The 24927-nt window shown below is 37.5% G+C and overlaps 1 long non-coding RNA gene and 1 other non-coding gene across 5 annotated transcripts in view; one reads left to right on the forward strand and one right to left on the reverse strand.

Annotated features, from left to right (window-relative positions):
* Window positions 1-9915, forward strand: part of LOC107054107 — a 186825-nt gene extending 176910 nt beyond the window's left edge. Inside the window, exons 9-11 of the transcript XR_006930838.1 lie at window positions 455-564; window positions 1421-1503; window positions 9748-9915. This is a non-coding gene — a transcript (uncharacterized LOC107054107). The remainder of the gene's footprint in view (window positions 1-454; window positions 565-1420; window positions 1504-9747) is intronic.
* Window positions 1-24927, reverse strand: part of LOC101748762 — a 66966-nt gene that overhangs the window by 38653 nt on the left and 3386 nt on the right. For 3 of the 4 annotated variants that reach the window (XR_003076707.2, XR_005862112.1, XR_005862114.1), the window contains 4 exons: window positions 24742-24857; window positions 12000-12127; window positions 9913-10008; window positions 7617-7773 (listed from right to left, as the gene is read on the reverse strand). This is a non-coding gene — a long non-coding RNA (uncharacterized LOC101748762). The remainder of the gene's footprint in view (window positions 1-7616; window positions 7774-9912; window positions 10009-11999; window positions 12128-24741; window positions 24858-24927) is intronic. The other variant, XR_006930840.1, reaches the window with a different exon arrangement.

Consider the following 24927-nt stretch of genomic DNA (forward strand, 5'->3'; position numbering starts at 1 on the left):
TGGATGTACAATAACAATAATACATTACAAAAATGTACGTTTAATCCAGTGAGTAATACAGCCTTGAAAAACCCTTAAATGTGCATTAAATTAATCATGGACATTATTTACATATAGATTGGAATATGTCCTTTGGATACTGTCAGTATTTTATAACAGAGGTCTAAGGCTCTGATGCTGGTCTTATTTGTGCTAGATAAATCATATGTAACTTCACTGGTGTCAAGAGAGCTACTCCAGGGAAAAATGATCCCTTATGAAAAATATCTAGAACAAAATCAGCAGCTGGATATAGAATTATTCAAAATCAGCTGTGTAGGACGAGCGCAGGTAAGATGTAAGAAGCTGTCAAGCATTGTAAGCACTGTCAGACTTTAAAAGACCTGTCAATGAATAAAAAGAAAAACTATAATTAGGGAATGACACTTGGCAATTTCTGTTTATCCTTGGCCAGGCTGCATCCAGACTGAAAAGCTCTCAGCGACAATGAGGATGTCAGCATCACCTGTTCCTGGGCATGAAGGAAGGAATTGGCCAGGAGTGCTTCTTCCTGGTGCCCCCTAGGTATGAATCCAAGAGAATTGGATGAGGAGGTGTGGGAAGGAGATGGGCCCACAGAGATGCTGAGCAACATCAACGCGGGTGGTGCACAGCATGTGCATTTTACTTACATGCTGTGGTGCACTGGAGGCACTGTGTCTCTCTAAGGTATAATCCCTTCCAGAGTTCCTCTCAGAGTGGTACAAATCCACATCACCCTTTAATTAACACTGTGCCTAGGAGGCACAACTGAGCCTTGAGTATAGCCACAGGCTTTACATGTACCTTAACTTGCAAATTGCAGATAAAAGTAGTTAATTTAAGTATAAACTGCATTTTTTTTTTAAGAAAGACTCAGATTTACACATGGAAAGGAAAGTAATTATGTATAACAGATGCTCTTAAAGAATATTTGATAATAATTAATCATTCAGATGGAAAACAAAATTAAAAGAAAATTCACGTCAGTGTAGAACTGAGGTCAAAACCTTAACCTCTGCAAGGAAATTCACTCTATTCTATTCTGTATTCCATTCCATTATTTATACTACATGTATCATTGTAACATTGGAGCATCTTTCCAGCACAATACATTAAGCAATATGAATACATTCCATCAACTGTTTTTTTTCCAACAACTCAACACCCTGCAGTAGTGCAAAGCATCCTCCACAATAGTCTAACCACCGGATTTATTTTTTAATCCAGACTTCATCACATTTTTTTTTCCTCATCATAACACTAAAGAAGCAAACCCTAAGCAAATCTAATCCTGACATACCTCTACCCCTCCCTCCACCACCACCATGCCAGAGCACTGGGCTTCTATTTATAAATGGCCTTACACCCTCCTACCCATTTTTCTTGACTTTTTCTACAGAGTGCAGAGAAGCAGAAGAAGGATGCTGACAACAAGGCCAATGCTTAAATATCTTGCTCATAATCACAGACAGACACCAGGGTGTAAGTGACATTTTTATGCTATGCCAGTGCATATCATGTGTGTCCACACCGATGATTCAAACAGTATGGTATTTCCACAAGTCTGAAGAGTGTCTGCTTAGTTGTTATTCATTTTGTTTGCTCAACAATTTTTATTCTACATTTTCTTCTCTTTCATCTAATAGTTACTAGCAAGTTTTAGCTTAAATGGGATTGTGGCCTGAAACACAAAATGTTCTCACTCTGCTATTCAATGTTTTTCATCTTTTAAAAAACACATTTCCAAAGATGAAAATGTCTTTTTTGGAGTCCACATCAAAAGAATGTTAGAAGTCATCAAAGAAAGTGGAGAGCAGAGCATGTGCTGTTCTAAGGATGGCTTCAATTCTCTCAAAATTAGGGGCCTGATCCTGCTGTCTCTGATATCAGTGGGAAAATTTCACTGACTCCTGCAGGTGAACAATTGGGCCCTGTAGTGTTAAGACACTGGCAGGCATTGCTAAGGGAAATGTGCAGGACATTTTTTTCTGGACTTTAAAATACAAATGCACACAGCATAAGCATAAAATTCTTGTGAATATGTTTCTTAGTTTTCTGAAGGGAGAAAAATGAATCAATCAGACTTTACACATGAGCTCTTTACCCTTCCTGAGCATCAGTATGCATTTAGTTTCTTTGCTTTTATCACAGGAAGGTTTCAGCTATAATGTTACTGTTACAGATGCTCAAGTTACCTGGCATTTCTTAACTTCTTTCATTTATAAACTTCTACTAAATGCTGTCTATTTTTTTGCTGTTGTTTATAGCTTGTTTACTATATAATATAGTTCACAATGCACAGCAAAAACAGTGAAGCATGGTTTCCCATGTAGAAGTCTATTGCAGCCTTAACCAGTTCCCTACTGAAACATCTTCCTTTCTCTGCATACCTCCTGTCTCCAAGTCCCTTCATACCCCAGCTGGGCAAACACTATGCACTGGAGGTGGGCTGAGCATTGGTCACTGTCCCCAGGCAATGTCCAGACAGACAGCAATTCCAAGGATCTATACTGGGCTGTGTTACAGCCTTTTTGTTCTGCAGTGGGTGAACTTTTCTCCCTGTAACAGCCTTCGCGAAAGACCAGCCATGATACCAGTCCAGACAGTCATCAGAGTACAGAAACTGCTTCCTGCTATGCATCTTTGAGTAAGGGAGTGCCAGAGCCAGGAATCACACTCTTCCTGCAAATGTATGCAATCCATGAGTACAGGTTGTCCTACCTTAATGGATGGGAAGCTCAAACTGAACTTGCAGGTTGCAGATCAATGCATAGCTGCCTTGGAACAAGCCATCAGCTGGAGCTGAGCCAATAGTTAATACCTTTGAGATCACAACCAATGAAACACGAAAATGAGTTTTGAAAACAAGATTTGCTGAAGTCCATGGGCCACTAGTTTGACAAATTTTCTATCTTGGGTCCCAGACTGGGTAAGATAGTGTACATTCATTGTGATGAGGGTCATACGTAAACATTCAAAACAGAAAAAAAAATGAAATTGAATTATTTTACTGAGGCCTTTGACTAGGGAGGCTCCATGTATTTGTAAAGGGAATGATATAATCTTCCATCCAAAAAAGAAATGATCTCTTATGGCATGCCTGATAATTTAGAGTCTTCTCGGCTTTTTGAATTATGCTACTGTATGTAGCTGAAAATTGTTTGATAAGCATCACTAAGTGGTCTGGCTTTAAACCAAGCCTGTCATCTAGTGGAGTGCTATGCTATTCCAACTTTAATCTAGATAACTGGCACACATAAAATAAGGAAACACAAATATGACACAGCTGCAGCTAGTCTGGTGGAGCTAAAATGCTTAACAGTGTTTTATGCCTGTAATATAAGGCTGCTTACTAATGGAAGAATCCTAAAAGAGTGACAATCAGATTGCCTTTGATATAACTGGTTATAAAAATGTTGGAGATTTAGTATTTATGGTGCCTGCAGGTTACAATAAAATGCTTCTTATGTTATGACTTTAGTAGGCATCAAAAATACTATATAACTATGGGCAAACTTCACCAATAACAGCCCAAAACACGTGTAGCAAGCTAGGTTTGCAGCAGAGAATGAGTTAATGATCAACAGTTTACAGAAAAGCTTCTGACATAACGAAGACATCATAGTGGTTTGTTGCACAATCCATGTGCCCTTTCTGAATAATGTATCTGACTGTGCCAGGAAAACACAGTGTATGCATTAAATGTACTGCATACGAGTCAGTGCAGTAAATTAAATAAATAGTGTATGATCCAAGTGCTTTTGTCAATAATGCATTGATTATAATGCCACATACTGTACTAAAAATCTAATAAATACAGAATGTCAGCTGGATAAGTAGAGCATAAGAGTATGTTAAATTCTGGCACTTGAGGCAAATATAAACAACCTTATTTGTGCTCTAGGAGTAAAGAATTTTCCCCTCAGGAAAAAAAAAATATACACTATCACTTACCCTACATTTGAAAACAGGAAGCAGGTGCTCAGAAAAGAAATAGAGAGATCTGCTCCTTCAATTATGAATTGAAAGACTAATATGGGGAAAAATCAACTGAGAGTAGAAGAGACAGATGAACAGAAAAGGAAGCCATTAATTATTTGTTCAGCTAATGTATATACACCTGAAACTGTTATGTAATAGGCCACAGTATGTAACTAGTGTCTCAAGAAGTTTGCCTGCAAAGGTATAATATGCAGCTGTGATTACAGCAATGCCCAGAAAGCGCTGAAATAGCTATCTATCTGATCTAACGTGGCATGTCACTGGGACGTGGCTTTGGCTCCTTGTTTGTGTTAAATGTAAGCATACTGTACATAGTTGACTAAACGCCTGTGCACAGGTGTGCTCTCCAGAGACAGTATCAACGTGCTGTCCGTGAAATGGTTGCAGAAGTTTTTGAGATGAAGGGCCCAACCTGAACGCTGCCGTAACCTCTACAGCTTACACACACTGCCCAGAAAAACTCAGGCTCTGTGGACCCAGTGCCACCAGCAGATGAGAAGACTTCTTCCCTGACTGTACAAATCCAAATTGCATAGTTTATTCAAAATATTAATAGCTGTGAACCAGCATAGATAAGACAAGGCAAAAATATCCAGGGTGGCTGCTGGCAGCAGGTTCCAGCACTGTGGCTCAGCTAGCGGACTTGCCCTTGAAAAATGTGCAAGTTTATACAGAAATTCTCCTTAATGCTTTTTTTGTAGCTGTTAGGAAGTGTCACCAGATATATTCAGGGATAGTATGCTGTTCTTTTTTTTTCTTTTTAGTCCTCCAAAATAACCTTTATGAAAACTCATATATTTCCAAACTATGTCAGGATTTAGGGCTGCAACTGATAATCATTTGTGACTAATTTGATTTAGGAAGGGATGTCACACAATTAGACTGCTGATCAGCTTGCAGTTTATGTCTGCTAACTCTCTACAGAGATGGCATTCTCATTTTTATGACCCGATCACCCAAAGAAAAGTCCAAGAAGCCGAAGGTCTGATTATTCATGAGAGCCTGATCCAGAAATGGAACCATTTGAGAAAGTGTGAAATTTTAAGCATTTGAGTAGTTCTGTTGACTTCAACCTACTCTTGTGTTGTGTCGGATCAGACTCAGACCAGAGAGAGATATCTGTGAGAATGCAACTCTGCATATGCCATGCAAGTGTTTCTTTTGTACCTGAGTATAATGAGTTGTGCATCTGTTTGGAAACTGGAGTGCTAATGTAGAAGAGCAGCATTTTTCCTTAATTAGAAATATATAGCAAATGTATGTTGGGTCTTTCTAAAGATCAGGCATTCTTTTTCTAAGGTTTGTGCATTTACTCAGAAATGATGCATCCCCTACCTCTAAAATGAAAAGAAAGAAAGTAAAAAAATCTGATGATTGTGTCTTTTTGAACACACAGACATGAATGTATTTTATGGTTAAGCTAAGCATATGTTGTAAAACAGATCAAAAACTGATTACTTGCAAGGATGGGTAACAGTATGTGGCTGAAGTTTAGGCAAGCACGTAATTGTGTAATGAAATCACTTAAATCTATTGGGAAATGCATTTTCCTTTCACCCTTGGAAAAACTGATCTGCACAGAATTTTATACTGAGGTTTTCACTCCTGTTTCCCTAGCCCTCTCCCATACCCTCTCGCCTTTTCTGCTGGGTCTACAGCTTTTACATGTCTCTCCATGACTCTCTTCCTTTTGTCTGCCTCCTCAATGGCTCCCGAGTCCTAAAGAAACGTTCAGCTTTGAAGACTGGCCTAAAAAAATGGTAATTTTCCAGACAAAGGCCAGGTGTTACTTCCGATTCATACAGTATGCATCTCTATTATCCTGCGGGTCAGCTCCTGCCGTGCCTGCTCCATGGGTGTTCTGACTGCGTAAGGCCTGTGAGATTTGCCCCGTACGACTGAACTGCAGATGGCACTTTCATAGCTCCTATTTTAGCTGCAGTCAATTTTCTAAACTTTCCCAATATCAAGTTACAAGGTGATTTCTGTGTCACAGCCTCACCGCTTTCTCATGCCAACCAGAGGAAGAAACATAGTGTGCACAGTGAGAAAACGGGGTCGGGGATGAAAGCCCCAGCCAAATCAGCAGGGTGACCATCAGCATGGCTCTGGCCCAGTCCCTGTGCTGAGGCCCAGACCCACAAGAGCATTACGACTCAGGGGACAGCAGGCTCTGCCACTCCAGGGGGTACGGACTTTGTCTCACTGTGCCTTTCCCTACTGCCTTTGGGCAGACTGGATGTCAGTTCTCAAAAGAACTTCAGTGGGAGGAGAGGTGAGCCAGGCTTTGCAGAGCAGACTTCCCCAGGCACACCGCTAGCCTACAGCTCCTGCATCACAGCGCGAGCAAAGGGCCTTGCATCTGCTTGCACAGGCACCCTGTCACTTGCCAGGGTTTCCTAACTACTTGTGGAGGCGTGATCATCTGTGTGCATATATCTTCCTAGCAAGGTCAGCCATTTCAAGCAAACAATGAGTTTGGGATCACTGTTTGCTCTGAGGACAGATTATTTTTCTCTATTTCCACATCAGACTAAGATAAAAAGGAAAAACAACCCGCCCTTTGTCAACACACCGTATCCAAACCAAACTAACACATTTAGTTTCTGCCAGGAAACAAAGTCAAGTTACAATTTCTAAATAAATCACTCCTGGAATCATCATTCTGGAATTTTGCCTCCCTCTCCTGCACTGTAGCTGTGTGTCTTAGATGGAATTGTCTTAAAGAAGTACAATTATCTGCAGCTATTTACATGAAATTAAAATCCAAATTTCTTTAAAAGATTTGAATGCTGCTGGAATTCCCCCAAGTTGGAAACTGAGAAATAAGCCAGAACTGTCCTTTGAATTCTTGTTGAACCAAATTCAGTCATTCATTTTTATGTGTATGGTGATAATTAGGAATCAATCCCCCTCACGCTGTAATGATTGAAAGCTGTGTGCCAGCTTCTGTGATGGCTGGATCAGGCCCAGGATACTTACAGCAATCTTATACTTAATCAAATGCCTTATTACACATTGGATAAACCTACAACACTATGTGATGAATTTAATGCATGAATTTAATAGTTTCATGATTCTTACATGGCAGTTCAAGAACAGAATTAAAATTGTACATTAGACATTCCTTAATCTTTAATTTGATGTTACATATCTTTATTATGTGATTTAACTACATCAATGCATTGGAACATATCATGCTATCTAAAGGCTCAATATGAAAAGCAAAAAGAAATAGAGAAAAATGGTCTTAAGATTGAAACAGCAGAAATAACTAACTCATTTCATTAGAAAAGAGAAAGCCTGAACACAAATTATGTTGAAAGCCACCCTATATGAGCCCTTATCAGTTATGGGGAGAATCAAGGCAAGGCAAAAAAGGTGATGAAGTAAAATGAGTAACGGTAATGAAGGCTTTGTGGTAACAGAGACTCAGTAGGCAAGGCGACTGTCAAATTTGTGAGAGTAACTGGGGTTGGGTTCAGAGATTAAATGGAAGCTAAAGGTTACAATTAAACCTAAACCTCAGCAAAATCATGCTTCAAATTTAAGACAGACAATGGTTTTGCACTGCTTTGAATGCAGGTACTCACATTTTTTGCTGAAGAGGTTGAGGCAAGATGAGCAGCTGAGCCCAGGACAACAACCCACAAGTTCTCAGCTTGACCCAATACTCTGACCATTGGGTCTTGAAGCCTGCATTTGGATTGCATTGCAGTCAAGGAAACTGGGGTGTGCCTTCACATGAATCTGTTGAGCAGAACAGAAATAAACATAATCACATTCTTGATCTCCTGCGTTTCAAGCACTGAAAATGAGGATATCAGGCCTGTAGGTACAAGGTTTTGAACATCTAAATACTATTTCACAACTTTTTTTTCCTGTCCAAAGTGAGTTTTTATAGTTTAGGCATTCATCTAACAAAACATGAATTTAACATGTCAATGTTGACAGACTGTTAACTATATCAGCAATGATGAAGCTTCTATAATATTAACCCTTCAAAAAATAAAACTGCAATAATGATGTTGTTTCCATTAGACCTTTCAGATCACTTACAAATTATCTGGATCTCCTACTGTTTATTTGTTTTTACTTTAGATTGTTGCCCCAAGCGTTTAAATAATTATAATAAAATAATAATAGAATTAAGATTAGATAAATTAAGTGGAAATGGAACTGAATACATTTTCCATGACAGCTGGCAAGTCCCATTCTGTGACTGCTCAGAAACAAAACTGGAATTTTTATGACAGTAAACAATAAGGCGATCGTGTACAGGATGTAATCCAATGCTCAAGAGGAGCAGTGTGCAAGTGACACATCAACAAAAACAAACTTGTTTCATTTATGAACTGTTAATTACCATAACTTACATAATCATGGACATCTGTTCTCCCTTTCTCATATATGTACATATATGCAGATAATTACCACTATCTATTGGTCAGAAGAGTAAACAGCACAGTATAGTGACAGACAGGTTATAACATATAGGTATATATACGTATATGTATTTTCTATCAATATATGCACATCTCTGTCTTCTTTATCCATGTATCACCTTGAGGGTTATTTTTTATTTCTTAAACTTCAATTCCAAACAATATGTAGGGGTGCTTCTAGAGAGGTGTTTTGCAGATTAATCAAAAATTAAATGTCTCAACACAATATCTTTTGTGATGATTGTTCTAAATTATTTTTAAAGGATTTTTTTCAGCTATACCGTAGAGAGTTATCTTTAAATAGTTGCATTGTTCCAAGAGAAACAGCCATTGTTTTATGGCATCATTCAGTTAAATGAGAAATGCAACTGATGCACAAATTACTACTCCTAGCACACTGTTGTTTTTTTGTTTGTTTTCTTTTTTTTCCTGTTGAGATTTGAATTGACATAAGGATGATTTTTGTCCCTATGAAACATTTTCTGATTTTCCATCCTCAGCTGTTATATTATTGGAACTTTAAGATGAAAGACAAGAAAATTAAGTTATATTTCATGAAATTCATTGGCTTGAATTTCATGCCATTTCAGTGTTTATCTTTCTGTCTAAAGACTTACAGTCACATATCTTGTACATACAAATTAAGGATTTTTTAAGAATGTAGATCTATTTGAAGTAACATTTTATATTAAAGAGAAAACTGAAATACCTACATCAATAATAAAGATTATTTATATTTACAAAAAATGTTTTACCAGGAGATTAATAAAGAGCAAAATACGCCTTTAAGAAACATTTTTGAACCTGTTAGCCTAGCTTCTTACCATCAGATTATAAATTCTTTTACTTACAAGGTGTCCAGCCCTCACACTTCTCTGCATACATCCAAAGGAATGGAGCTCTACGATCTTCCCTTTCCAAATACAAGCCCAGTGTAAACTCCAGATCCATCTTTATACCCAAACAAGGTACAGACCATAAAAACTCTACATTTCTTGACTACTCAATCTTTCATTCTGTGATTGACATCGCACAGTACCAGATATTACAAAGGAAAAAACTGCCAAACCTACACTTTGTTACAAGCTACTGGACTTTTCTTCCCTATTAGCCAGTTCAGCAAATTAATCTGTGTCCTGAGATCTGAGGATTTTGTTGGGTTTTTCTTTTCCTCTGTAACATGTATCTGTTTTCAATCTCTAGTGTAATAATTCAGTAATGTACTCATTTGAATCCTGTGAAACTATTTACATACTGTACTTCTGTTGCATTTCTTTAGAGAGAAGAAAACTCAAAGGACTACCACTCAGAAAGTCAAATCATCAGTCCACAGTCTCACTGTGCCTACAGAATTAAGGGACAAATTCTCTGCTGTTATACACTGGTCCAGGAGGAGGCTGATGACAAAAGGGAAGGAGGGAATGATTGGAAAATAATGACATACTTTACCAGTCTATGTCTCCTGAGGAACAGGCTCTTTGTTTTAAAACAGTAAATTGTTTCTCTGCCTTCACATCCAGCATCGAGAGTCTTGTATATGCTAGAAACAATAGACATTATTTGAGGTAATCTTGAGGTCTCTAAGAGCCAAAGAGGATGCACAGGCAAAGTCCTGAAGCCTCTCTGCCACCCTGTCCCAGAAACTGAAAGTGTTTTAAGCTAAGGGCTGGTAGAGTAAGGAAAATAAAATATGTCTGGATATGAACTTGTCTCTATGACCTGATTAAAACCCACGGAAATTCAAATTAATCCCAGGAAAATCAAAGTTGCTTTAGTGATAGAAACAGATTTTTTTTGTTTGTTCTGATATAACTCATCCCAAGTAATATTGGTACTAAGTATGGCATAAGATCATGTATTTTAAAATGTAGTGCCTCCTATGAACATTCTTCTCAATGAAATGTTTTATATTTTCCTTAAAAAATTGCCATACTTGAAAGAATTATTTTTTTTTCCTAGCACCTGCTTAATCTTTTGTTCCATAGATAATTTCTCATTACCCAGGTGTCCTCTTATGGACACACAGAAAGATTGGGCTCAGTTTAAGTGTGAAATAATCCTGTTGCTTCTATCTGAGAATGAATGAGCCTGGGATTAGATCAGATAAAACACACTTGAGATAAAGTGCACAAGGTGGATTATATGGGAAAAGAGGATTTAGTGAAGAACATATCCACAACTTTTTGTTAACATAGAGAATGGTAGCTTTTGTAAGCAACATTTATGGAAACTCAACTGGAGGTTTAAAAGCTATGTCTTTTGTTGTACATTTCTCTGCATACATTTGCTTTGTAGTTGGTAGCTTTAACTTTGGAAGCCATGCTGGGCCTCGACTCATGCTCATTTTGTTTTATGAAAAGCTAAGGATGTACTTTTACTCATAGATTCTTGTTTTGTTTTCTTTGAAGTTTATTAAGCTATCCAGTAAGATGGGAAGTTCATTAGGTTGTTATTATCACGGCCACAAATTAAGCATCAGTTCCCTGGGGAGTTATAAGCTTCGAGTGGATGTCAGAGCCATACTTACTACAATATTTACTTAATTAACAAGTTGCTGCTTCTTGTCATATAAAATACAAACATGGACTCTGCTGTCCACATTAGACACATACTCTCCACCTGCTGAATGTTTAAGATCCACTCATCCCATTTAAGAACTCTTATAAAATATATAACTCCTTTTTTTCTTGTTATGTGATCATTTAAAATGGTTAACCAAGAATAATTAAGAACAATAGTGCTTAATTCAAACATTATATAAAATCTGACATTACTATTGAAGTTGGTTCTATATGTCACAACACTGGTAGTTTCCAATACCAATAAAAGCACTTCAAAATTAGCCAATTATGGTTTGCCAAAGCACCTTGAAAGTCAACATGTGAGGGGTGTTTTGTCAAGTAGCTGGCTGGAGATCCCTAGAGTTAAGAGCTCTCCTAAAAGCAGCTCAGAAGTGATGACAATGATCTGTAATAAAATCAGGCTTTTCAAGGCTGCAGTACACTTCTTTTATGAAAACTTGGGGAAATTCATATAAGAGGCAGATGTGTCATCACAAATGTCTGAAAGTCATTCTTAATCATTATACAGTTGGGTTTTTTCCACCTCTTCAGTGCTTTAATTATACAGTGCTGTAAATTTTAGAATTACCAAATCTTCCCCTGTTGAGTCTTCTGAAGATGTCAAGCCATGTAAAACAAAAATGTTATTTTCTTTTCTCAGATATGACTTCTGTGAACAGATATGACTATTAGGAGGATGTCAACACCACAGAACAATGGCTGTATTTTTTTTGAGAAATGTGTGCCCATTTTTACTTCAGAGGTTGCACTTGGCAGTACAGGTTATCATCTGTCATGCTTATCATTTATATGCTATCTACCATATGACTCATACCTCACTGAAGAACCTTCTTTTTTGTATCATGTTTTTATATCTTATCAATTTACCTGTCACTCCACCAGTAACATACTTTGGCATGGTCCATTCTAGCAGCCCTTTTCCCTGCAGAAAAATCCTATAACAATTTACCTTTGGTGAATCTTGCTCTGGAGAGGCCCACCGCTTTCCCAGCTGCAGAAGAAACACAGGCTTCTAGTGCCAGGTTCATTTTCTGGTTCTTCTATGCCAGTGAAAAGCCAAGTTGATGAAGTAGTCACCTACCAATGGACAAGAGTTCTTGTTTTGAAAATGACAACACGAGTCACTGAAGCTAAGTAAAAACCAACACCATTTTCCAGCCTGAATGAGTCAAGATGATTCTCATTTGCTTTGCTAGGCCCGTATAAACCACTTTGAAGTAAAATATAAGATTTATGCTCAAGTGAAAAAGAAAGTGGAAAATCTGTCATAATCCTCTTTCATAGTAAATATAAAAACGTTTTCCTCTTAACTATGCTTACTAAATTAAGAATCCAATGCTAAAGTTCTTGCTGTGTATTTTTATAAGTAAGTTTACAATAGCTAGCAAGGAATATTGAAAACTATTCCTAAAAAAATGCAAATAGTAATAGCAGTGTCTGAAGATATGATGCTATCAATATTTCAGAAACCACCGAATCCAAACTAGGTCAGCGTAATATTCAAGCCATCATGCAAACAGCATAATGCAGATACCCAGACAGGAACCCTGTCTTTGCATTTCGCAATCTTCCCTGTTTTTTAACTTGAGCTTTTAAAAATCTCATACTCTTTGAGAAGATGCAGTTAATCTTCATTTCTTATTCAGTTCTACAAGTCAAAGACTTCAAAATATTTACAAAAGTAATTAAAAAAAATCTAAAAACTTAGAAATAATTTAAATATTTTTCAAGAGAAATAATTTGAAATGCTGAAATAAAGGAATGAGTTTCCATCTTGGCATCCTACAATAATTAAAAGAAACAAAGAAACAAACACAAAACAATGTCATTCATCATTTCAGTCATCAGGGGCTCCATCATAACTTTGCATAGGGCCAGACACTAGCGAAGTTATTTATATTTATATAAATGTCATAAAGACATGACTCTTGTTCATTCAGAAGTGTCTGGAGTTTCTAAAATGTATCCTAATACTGGAAAATAAAACAATGTTTTCTATGATCCAGTAATAATGATTGCAAATTAATAACGAAATTATTCTCTGGTGAATTTTATTCTTCTACTGTTCCTTGAAATAGATTTGTGATTAAAAATAATCCTCTGTAATTATATCCACAGAGCTGTTTAAGCTTTTTATCACCACTAATGATAATATGGTCATGCTTTCTATGAAAAGTGTATTTCTCAACATGATGTGCTGTAAACAACGTGTCTTTAGGCTATTTTTGACCTTTAACCAATGGGAAAGGTCTGTCTAGTTGATCTCATCTAACTACACAGCAGGTACAAGGAATTAAACCAATTTAGTTTGAGCCCTGGTACAATATCAAGTATCAGACAATGCTTTCCAAAAGGAAATACTTAACAAGCTTGTAATCCTCTATTATATTTATCTATACAAAGAGGTTAAAAACAAATCAGACAAAGAAAAATAACAACAACAAAAAAATAAACCCAACAAAAACAAACCCTGAGCTATGTTCAGCAGAGTGGAATCCCAAGCAGAAATCCCTGATATCATGTAGTTTGTAAAACTTGGCGAGGAGCGCTGCTACGAGCAAATTATAAACAAACAATCCACTCTGGACCTATACTGTGTCAGACTGCTTATAAGGTAATACAAGAAAAGTAAAACACTACATTGCTGGCGCCAGCAGCCTCCAGATATTTGCCTGATGTTCAAAGTGAACTGTACTCTGTACTTTTCACTGGAAGAACAGTGAAAGAGATTAATAATTAAAAAGAAACATTAAAAACAAAGCTTTTAAAACAACAACAACAACGACACCCACATATTAATTAGGTCCTTAACAGCACAAGTATAATTTAAAGAGACAGCTTTGCTTTTAGTATGGATATAGGTCCCAGTCTCACCATTCTAGCTCTACCTCCTTGCTGAGACAGAGCCTGATGTTCCTCCCAGGCAGCTGCACTTCATGAAGAATCACGGAATCATGAAGGTCGGAAAAGACCTCTAAGATCATCTAGTCCAGCCGTTTCCCTCCCACCAATATTGCCCACTGACCACATCCCTCAGTACCACATTTCTATGGTTCTTGAACACCTGCAGGGATGGTGACTCCACCAATTCCCTGGGCAGCCTGTGCCAGTGCACCACCACTCCTTCTGAAAAGTATTTCCTGATACTCAACCTCCCATTCAGGAGCTGAAGTACACACCCTTCGTTTACCAAGTGGTATTAACAAGAAAATGTCTATTTTTGCACAAGATGCTGGAGGATATGGTGTCATCAGGTGAGGAATGGGTGTTCCTGAGATTTCATGAGAATAAACTGGTTACTTGCCAGAAATCGTCTGATACAAGGGGACAAGTTAAGAGTGAATTTGATCTAGAGCAGTCATGCAGTTCAGGGTGCAGTTTTGTCCTCCAAGACCAAAGACTGCGGACACCATAGATTCTTTGCCTGGTGCAATGTGGGATGACCGCTGTCCCCCGTAAGCACCCAGGCTTTACCAATCAGAAGCAAAAGGATGCTAATGCTGTATCTTTGCTGGTTACTTTGCAATGTACATATGTAATGGAGTACGGAGTTCAGTAATACTGTTTTTGTTACAGTGATGTTTGTATAAGCAAAAATGAAGTAAATAGTGCTTTTTGCATAGTTTTGGCCAATTTTACTCATCCAAAACAACTCCTGAAAATTTTCCCTGTCATCGCTGACCATTTCCTACTTCTGAAATTTTCATTGGGTAAAAATTGGTCTTGGGGCAACCTAAACATTGCTTGAAACATGTTTTTCTTTCGTCTTCTTTTTTTTTTTTTTTAAAGAGAATTACCTAGTAGTGTCATTATTTATTGGTGTACCTCTTTAGAGAATATTCAAATGCTTAAAACTGGAAATGGAGCATAATGCAAGCCACTATAGAGCAGATGCCAAGCTTGAAGTGCTCTTAGGAATACATATACCACGTTTTAATTTCAACTCCTATTATTATACTAACTAGTCACAAAATGGCTTCCTATTTATGCAATATGTTATCTGTAATGTCACTTAAATTGAATAGATGAGTGCCTTCTAATAATGTATGTTTACTTCATGAACTTGTAGGCAATTACATTGTAATTATGTCTTTTGTAGGTCCTTTTTTTGCTGACACATAGTGCACCAGTGCATTTTAAGTGTAATTGCAGTTCTCCCTACCATTTAGGAAAGCTGAACATTGTTAAAGGTTTGTAAATTACCTACTGTTAGACCATAGGCAAGTAGGCAAATTAAATGGCAGTGTCAGTAATATTATAATGTAAATTGGTGCCAAGCATAATCCAAGGTAGGAGCATTTTTGCAGAACAATACTTATGTTGCACCTCAAAAACTGCAACGGAAAAAGCAGACACTCCCAAACCTGCCAAAGTGCATGTTTCTGATACCTGAAAAACACATGCAACATACAGCCTACATAACTATTACCTACATAAAGAAGTGAATGTATATTTACATTCACATAGTTTGCCCAACTGGGTTTTAAAGTCATCCTATAGAAGTGAAAGGTATGACCAAATGCTGATATGTCTGAATGTCATTCCTGCTTCTTGGGAATGACATTTTATCAGAGAAAGAAGAAAATACTTTCCCAGCAGCCTGCAATGTCTTGAAGGGAGGGATGAAGACAGATCATTCTCAGGATGAAATCTGTATCATCCCTATTTCCTTCTTGCAAGATCTTGTACTCACTTTGAGGAAGGAAGGAAGGAAGCAACCAGCCTCTTTGACCATGCTTATTCCTCACTTTTTCCTTGGATAAAGGCACGAACCCTGTGAGGACTAGCAATAGCGTGGCACGGAAGGACAATTGTGTGTTCTTCTCATGGTTTTAGCTTCTCAGCAAATCCACAGGCTAGATCCCCACATAAGTTTGAGGCTGCAAGATTGTAGCAGCAGAAGAATCCCTTAAAGCCTAGAGAAGAGAGAGGAATCCCTATCCTTACTTCGGCAGAGCAGTGACCTGTATCCCAAAGGCAACTTGAAGAGCACAGGTAAAAAGAAAACCATCTCTCAGCATCAGCATGAGGCCGTACCTTCTACAACTGGGCACTGTCTGATTGGGGTACAGAATTTTAATATGAGGTTAACATATTTCAGCCTGGTGCTTTAAACCTATTCTCTGTGTGCTATATCATTACTCACCTTACTATCTGGATCACAAGATTGCATTTTACTTATTTTTTATCCCATTTGTGGGTAAAACAGGCATTTCAAAGCAGAGAAAAATTGATTTGTCCAACTTTTGACATGGTTATAAAAAAACTTATTTAACTACAGACTGGTTATATTAGTATTGTTGTAGAGAATAGAAATTGGAGAGTTGATGCTGTATTTACAATAGGAACTTGAACTATCACATGCATGGACATGTCAGTACAGAATTTTTTTAAAGCAGATTTATGTCGCCCTATGGGGCTTAAGGGGATAGTGATTATTATACACTGAGAAATGTGCATTTAGCTTATAAAACCAATGTCCCACAGAGGTGACCACTCTAGAAAGACCAGCAACATCACTTAAGTAAATTAATTTTGAAGTACTGTCCTGTCACTTCATGCCTCTAGGCCAATCACTCACTGGTGGAGACATCCTAGTTTTGGATTAAACCAGCTCAACCATGCAAACTGTAGCCACTGCATGGGAATGAGCATCTGGGATTGACAGCTCACAGATCTTGGCAATAGAGGCCACAAGTCCAATGACATAATTTTTATTTAGAGTAAAATTCTAGTGGCATTTTGGTAGAATTCAATCTTCAGTAAATATTTATCAGAATAAACCCAGGAGGCCTGATGCTGAACTCACTTGCTTTCCTTGCAACTTGAAAGTAGCAACAGAATTAAACCGACGCAATTCAGAATAATATCCTATGGCTGGATGCAAACATGCGTATGGAAAGATGGAAACAAGGCCCAGCTGTCTCTCATTTTATACTTTCAGAGATGTCAACGATTTAAAGTTCCTCTCTCTGCTGGTGTTTCTAACTAAAAGTAAGAACTGCAAAATATATAGCATAAAACAAAACCACTGAGTGGCTGATAGCCAATTCCCTGTGATTAGCTTGCTCAGAAGGAGAGAGACAGAGAAATGGCACAACACAGACGCAAAGATATTATTGTGCCAGGTCTTACAAGGGAAAGTACACAGCATTCATCCACCTACACATCTTTAGCTTTGTGCACCTCTTCTCTTTTTGGTTTTCTTAACACATGTTGAGCAGGCTGAATTTGAGGTCTCCTTACTGCAGCCGTACCAGGACCCTCCTGTGTGACTGTGCCGACAGTGACTCAGCCATCCCCAGCATCATCTCCAGTAACTCTCATTTGTCTGGAATACACCTACTGGTGCTATAATTTAAATAAATCAATTGCAGTTTGAAGTCTGACAATTTGCCCAGGCACAGTAATAATCTCATACTCACAGGCCTTCTCCTATACCATTTTTGTCGTCACTTTTTTACATTAAACACAAAAGGGTTTTCAGTAAACATCAGTGCTAAGTGCTATTCCATTTAAATGGACATAAATTATTCAACTACTGCAATTATTGCAAAAATGTAACTTTTAATTTGAGGAGGAAAAAACTCCCTTAATTGCTACATTCAGTAACTATTCTTTTATACTCACAATGGACTTAGAAGAGAACAGCAAAGAAGTGAGGAATCCTGTTGCCAAACACAGCCTCTAAATTACTGGCACGTCTATGGAGCTTTCTACTTTAATGCACTTAGGAGGAATAGCTCATCACTAATGATTTGGAAATACAGACCACATAGATCTTTGATTCAAAGCTGAACAGCTTTAAAATCATGTCATGCTTCCCACCCCCCCCCCCCCCCCCCCCCAAAGACACATACAGATGTAAAAAAAAAAAAAGCAACCAGTATTAATAACACCAAAATGCCATACCAAGTGCAATGGTTTCTCTACAAACTCTATCACCTGTTTATTTCTCACCCTCAGTACTAACACTAAATTGGGGCTCATGAATTATTCATGAGGGGCCCTTTAATGGGATCATTTTTTCTGGCTAGCACTGACACTAATGCTAAGAAAAATCTCTTGACATTAATCTTGGGTTGAAGAAAGCCCCAAACACCTAGTTTTCTTCTGAATGTTCCCTTTCTTCCTATTTAACACATTGCAGAAACCAGCAATTCTGCATCCCTGTTATGCATGAGTGTGGGCATGGGTGGGTAGAAGGGAAGATACAAGGTTGGAAAGGGAATTTGTAGCATTAGGGTTTTCACTTTGGGGACTCTGGTCCAGCTCACGTTAAATTTAAATGAAAGCTTCCCATTGCCAATCCTGGATAGAAGAATCAGGTCCCAAAGCCCTGCTTTTTTTTGCACATGCGCCTAACCTCTATGAAGGAAATGGGAATATCTGCTTGAAAAAGACAACCAAGATATGAATCTATAACTACATTATTTTAGATAAACTGTCTAGAGTTGATTAAAGCCTTTTTCCCCCCATTATTTTATAGCTATTCTGATGATTAAGTGATTCGAGGTGTTTTCCAGGGCTGATTACAAGTGTAATGGGCTCTGGTCTTGCAATTGCAAATATGACCATTGACAGAGGCATAAAAAGCCAAAAGTAGGTACAGGCAGAAGATTCCTGCAGAACGTTACCCAAATTACAGCCCCTTGCCAAAAGAAAAATCTCTTTAAGGTGTTTTGATATATGAAAAAGAAGCTTTCTTAGAGAAATGTGAAATGCAGTCTAAGCCACAGCTTGTTAGCTAGGACCGTATGATACGGATACCCACCTCCTCTCTCTATACCTTCCTTTGGTCACACTGATAAAACTACTGACTTTCCTCATTTTTTTTTTTTTTAATAAAATACCTAAACAGCAATACATTTATTTTTCCAGCTGTAGCTTTTTGACATCTATAATGGCTTTGTGTCTAAATCTGACAACGTTTGTAACAAACTGGTGACTGTTACTGCTGGAATGTGTCCTGGAGGCTTTTTCTGTCGGAGGAGATGACAGTAACTTTTCCCATGCAGATTAAGCTGGTGTTTACAGATTTGCCCTGGGTGTGCATTTTTATCCAGCTGTGATCAAGTAACACTGCCTGATGAGTGCCAGACAGATCTCCTGATACGAAGGGCTTACACGCCCATCACTTCTGCACAGAACACGGTTCTTAATCTGGACGCTACGGCAAAGATCAGTTATTATCTGATTTTTATTTTGCCTTTCTTTGTATATACCAAGGCAGAGCACTCACATGAGACTGTGAAAAAGCTTAAATGCTTAAAAACCACCTTGTCAACACAAAATAACACAACATGAATTTAAAGTATTTTTGATCAAACTCTCAGTTCCCAGCGTCCCCCAGGATGCTGAGTCCTAACTGAGAATTTTAACACGAAAAGAATTAAAAAAATAGGGTGGGTATTTTCCCAATTTAGAATTTCTTTATTTTTATTCTTTTCTTTCTCCCCTGTTGAGCAACTTTGCCTTGCATGCTGCACATATGAATCAGTGATATGGCAAATTACAGCCTCAGCAGCATATAACCTTTTAGCAGTCAACGAAAGTGTAAGGTCAAGAGGTTGTTTGCCTTTGTGGGCATTACACATTACACAGCTATAGACATTACAATGATACACTTCGAGAAGTGCTAGGGGTTGCATGTTGCTTTCTCAGAACCCCTGGCTGTTCGGTCTGGGAGAGAAGAAGCTCAGTTTCCTAACATCTGAATTCCTGTTTGGAAGTTTTAATTCTTGAATGGATAAGAGGAAAAAAACACTCAATTCTTTGAATTTGAATTTAAAATGCATTCCTAAAAATCAGCGATTTTAGCATTGCTTTTAATATTGGCGACATTTCACAATCACTTTATGATTTCAAGCTGATACTAAAAATACATGAATATGTCAAAACAACACTCATAGAAGTAGTGTTTAGCTTTGTGGACCAGATCAGCTCTTTTATCAGCATTTTTGCTGCTTTCAGAACAAGTGATCCATGTTTATTTTGATGCATATGTAGACAACGCTTCTCATTTCACTTCAAAATCCCACATAACTCATACACCTTTCCTGCTCTAGTTCTAACTCTTGCACAGGCAAGTACTAAGAAACCGATCGTCCATCCTATGCAACAGCCAGCTCTGTGTCATCTAATGAGCCTTACAAATTGCAAGACAGCTTTTTCCAAAAGCCAATGGTTAGAAGGTACTCAATGGAAAAGATCAATCTATCGATCCATCCATCCATCAACCTGTGTATATTTCACTAGTTTCTACCAACAGCTGGTGTAAATCATTTCAATACTGGCTGTACTTGAAGTTATATTTGTGCTTATGGCACTGAAGCTGCAGAAAACAGTGGAAAAACTGATTCAGGAGTCTGCATATAGTCAGTATCGTCTAAAGAATATTTTTATTCCTTTCTAACTGCATTTATCAAAGCATGAACTGGTGAGCTCAGGGAAGCACTGAGTTATACAAAACCTTCCACCTCTGGGCCACAGGTTCAAATGTGGACAGGTCATTGGTGACTGAAAGTCATTGCCATCTGATGGCTGTCTGGTGACTTAAACAGAACATGCTGGTGGGCTTATCCAGATTCACTGGGCAGATGTCCATATCGCAGAACACACCACTACAATTTGTTCTCTTCTTGGCAGCTGTAGCTGAGAAACCAAGGAATAAATGGGCATATCTCCTCCTCCCAAAAACCATCATTTTCATTCAACTGGCAGGGTATTACAAAGGAACTTGCACTTGGAATCAGCAAGAATAGGGAATACACATCCGTTTTACTCACTGTTGAATTCATAAATTACAATATATAAGCAGTAGGCTATGCCAGTTGCAAATTGCTCTTTGTTCCTCTGCTCTGATGAGCATGGAATAAGCAGTACACAGGTACAGCAGAGGTTTCTTTGTGGTGTGTCTGCACACATGCTGTAGGGTGGGTTAAAAGATGCAGCCCCAGAAACCTGTTGAAGCCTTCTTCAGTCACCAGCTAAAGCTGAGTATACATTATACACGTTACCTACATACCTCTTTATGTATGTTTGCATAGAAATGACCCTATAGATATATAAAAAATCTCACTGGCTGACAATAATTTGGCTACTTCATAAAACTACAAACTAAGTTATTGCATTTTTAAAGGAAATATTATTTTTAATGAATCATCTAGCAGTTAACTCATGGAAAGCTTATCAATTTTTGCTACTCAGTTCTAACTTGCTAAGCTTGTCATATTCATTGAATTATAAGGAGCAAAAAGAAATCTGCATTCTAGCCAGATTTTGAAAACACAAATTAAGTTGCTCTTTGACTACAGTTATAAAACATGGAAACTTGGAAGACTGTTCTCCTCTGAAATGTTTCCCTGGCTGTACTGAAAATTTGGTATTGTGATCATATGATTGTGAGTAATTAAATAGCCAATAACACTTACAGGCCACATTTTAAAAGAATTGTGCCTAGTTATCTCAATACATTAAAAGCTGGCTTTAAATCACATCAGAATTTCACGGGCACTGAAGCTGAGAAATCTAAGCAGCCTTACATTCATTTCAGAACTCATTTTTCCTGTAATAACCCATTTAGATCCTAATTCATGTTAAAAAGTAGGTGAATCTTTTTTTTTTTTTTCCCAGACAGATAATTAATTAATTAGTTAACGAACTCAGTTAATGACAGTTTCAGCTTTGGAAAATAATATTGCCTATTACTATCTGATTTATCACAGAACTCATCTACTGGAGCTAACCAGAGGTGTCATTCATCAAAGGATCTGTCCCAAAATCATTATTATTATTATTATTTTAAATTGGCAGTAGTAGCACATGAGTTCATACATTTAATTCATTTATTTCTTCATTCATCTCAACGAACACTGGATTTTATCCTTTAGTGCACAAAAAAATAAATCTCCACAGAGATTTTTATTGCACTTATTGATTTAGGAGGATTTGCTGTACTGCTTAATGTTTGATTTGCTGGGGAAGATGTGGGATATTTAGCAGTCACCTGTCTGTTATTCATTTAGCGAGGTGCTTATACGAGCTTTGCACTTCTTAAAATCCTTTTCAGGAGACTTAATTTTCACGTGCATATATACCAGCTGGCAGCTCCCTATTCTTCTTCACTATGCTGACAAGTAAACCAAGAATCTCTGTACTCATTTTATAAGCATCCCATAAAGATTACTTCTGAACAAAACAGCCAAGGCTAGATATGAACTGCTTTTCCCTGTGATGAAAGGCCAGTGTCCGATCAAATGAGCCATCCAGGCCCTAAATTGGCTCTACAAAAATAGTTTTAATCTCTTCATTGTCTGACTTCACGGCATGGTATTGCTGCCCTTAAATGAAACATACATAAAAATGGTTAGTACAGCTGGTCAGAAAATGTGCTTGAAGTTTAGAATCACATATCATTGTTTATACAGATGACTATTTGGGATAGACTTCAATAGAATTTGACTTTACTAGCAAAGGAGAAGGCTTTGGCAATAGCATAGGGTGATCAGCGACAGCAACTCATATTTTCCAACTGAGATCAATGTGGCCTTTAATCCATTAACGCAGACCTAAATATCACCCGACAGATATGAATAGAAGACAGTGAAAATGTGAGGAAGAAAAGTCTGGAGTAGTCAGATTTAAGAGAGTTGTTTCATATTCCAACTCATTTTAGTACTCTACAGGAAAGCAGCCTGTTTCTACATTTTCAATTAGCATACCCTAGATATGGACTGAAAATGCTTCTTTTCTGCTAACACAGATGCTTTTTTGTTCACCTATTTTGAGCCTGTGTTCATAGAATTGGATTTTTACAAAATCCTTGGAAGTACATTGTGAAATGTCAAGATAGAGGTTTGTTTGGAATGGAAAGTTTCCGACAATCACTCCAAGTCATTTGGATGCCAATTTAGATATTTAAATACTAATGCCAGGCTAGGCGAAGGGGAGAGGAAAACCCCAAAACAACAAAATCACAACCCAAACTGAGAAAGCTCCCAGCCTCGTGCATATTAAATCAAACTAAAAATAAAGATGACGGCAGTATCTGCGAGCAATTTGGGTGGTCAGAAAACAATGGTGCCCTCTGGTTTGAAAACAGTGTTTAGTGTTTGCACTGTTCTTACTTGTCACAATAAATTTGGACAGGGTTCCTGTTTCCTGAATTGACTGAAGCTTTTCATTCTTTAAATTTCTAATGTGTTATGTCACATCTTATTGTATTTCATGGTGTCACATTGCATTATTTTGCATCATTGTCTCTGAAGTTGATGAAACACAACACAACAGCACATGACAAAAAGGAATAAGCTGTTGGTTATACAGAGTAAGTGTTGTAATTCAATATCTGTTAGATGCAGATAATCTTGAACTTTTAATAGTTGTAACATCTCAATCAGATAGTGAGAAACCTGCTCAAATCACTGGTTTATTGGAAAGTGAGGCCCTTCTCCTGGGAAACACAAGGTTGCCATTATTTACTTGGTATCAGAGTATGCTGCTGCTGCTGTTCAACCTCTGTATTGTTAATTTGTAATGATTAGAATGAGATTTGAGACATACTAGGGTACAGAATTTCTCAGAACGCAATAATGAGAATATCCATTTGAGACAGCATTAAAGGCACAATATGACTGTTTTGATTTTACAGCACAAATACAGTACATAACCTTGGGACTATTTCCATTCATTATGATTAAGCCATGTCACTCAACAGAGAGAAAACTGAGTTCTAGCCCCCCTCCTCCTCCCCACATTGTTCTTGTTGAAAGCAGTGACATAAAACTGCAGATTTATAACCTAACAATTGTGGTCTGCCTAAGAAAAGAGAATATTTATATTTTGAGAGGAAAAAAGAGCTTTTTGTTATAGAATATCAAAGTTTGTAGTCCACACAAAATAAACAAACAAACAAATAAATAATCCTATCATTATTGCAAGTGCAATTCTTTTCTGAGAAGAAACAGATGAACATAAGAATTTAGTAGCAATCATGACGGGCCATCCTGAAAATTGTTTGGGACTGAAGAAACATGAAAAATTTGTAAAAATATACTGAATGGAAAGAAAAAGTTAAAAAAAAAAAATCAGAGTCTGTCTTTCAGTGAACTTGTTTTACCTCTGGATGTGTTTTCTGAGTGGATGTGACTCAAGGTGTTTGTGTATTACCTAATTATTATTGAAGAATTTTTGCTGTTATATAACACATTTGTTATAAAGAAACATGGCAGTTTTCTTTCTTTTTCATCCCATTTTTCTGGTCATGCAAGACATGGGGTGCTGTTGCTGTTTGAGTAGAGAATAGACAAACTACATATATTGTGTAGTATTGGTACTGTATTAAGGAGAAAATGTTATAAAATATATCCACAAGTACAATGAAAAATGTGCTAGAAATTATAATAAACCAAGGAAGGGTGTATGGAGCAAGAGTGCCTGAAGACAGCACAGAGCTGACCAGAAGTTAAGTTCAAGAACATGCCAGCACATGAATTACGTGGCATAAACCCAGCTAATAAATCTTTCCAGCTCTGTGTTTACTCTCACACTCCTGTACTGATGGCTCTGGTATCTAGAAATCTCCTGTACACTTCTCGTCCAAATGTATTCATAGCCAATTTATGTCCATTTGTTCTCATGTCAAAATTATCGTTTAATTTCATGAGCTTTTGTTTCTCCCATGGGTTTACCTCATCATAAATTTATAGACAGCAATTGTGTCCCTTCTCAACCGGTTTTACTGGGTCCAGCTTCTTTTCAGACAGTCAGCCTTCCTTCTGATCACCACATTACTCACTCTTTGCACCTGTTTTAAAAAATAAAAGAAAAAATATATATTTGTACTGTAGCCACAGATATTCAGAACTTAAGGTGAT

The sequence above is a fragment of the Gallus gallus genome, chromosome 9, assembly GCF_016699485.2.
Source record: "Gallus gallus isolate bGalGal1 chromosome 9, bGalGal1.mat.broiler.GRCg7b, whole genome shotgun sequence".
Taxonomy (NCBI): domain Eukaryota; kingdom Metazoa; phylum Chordata; class Aves; order Galliformes; family Phasianidae; genus Gallus; species Gallus gallus.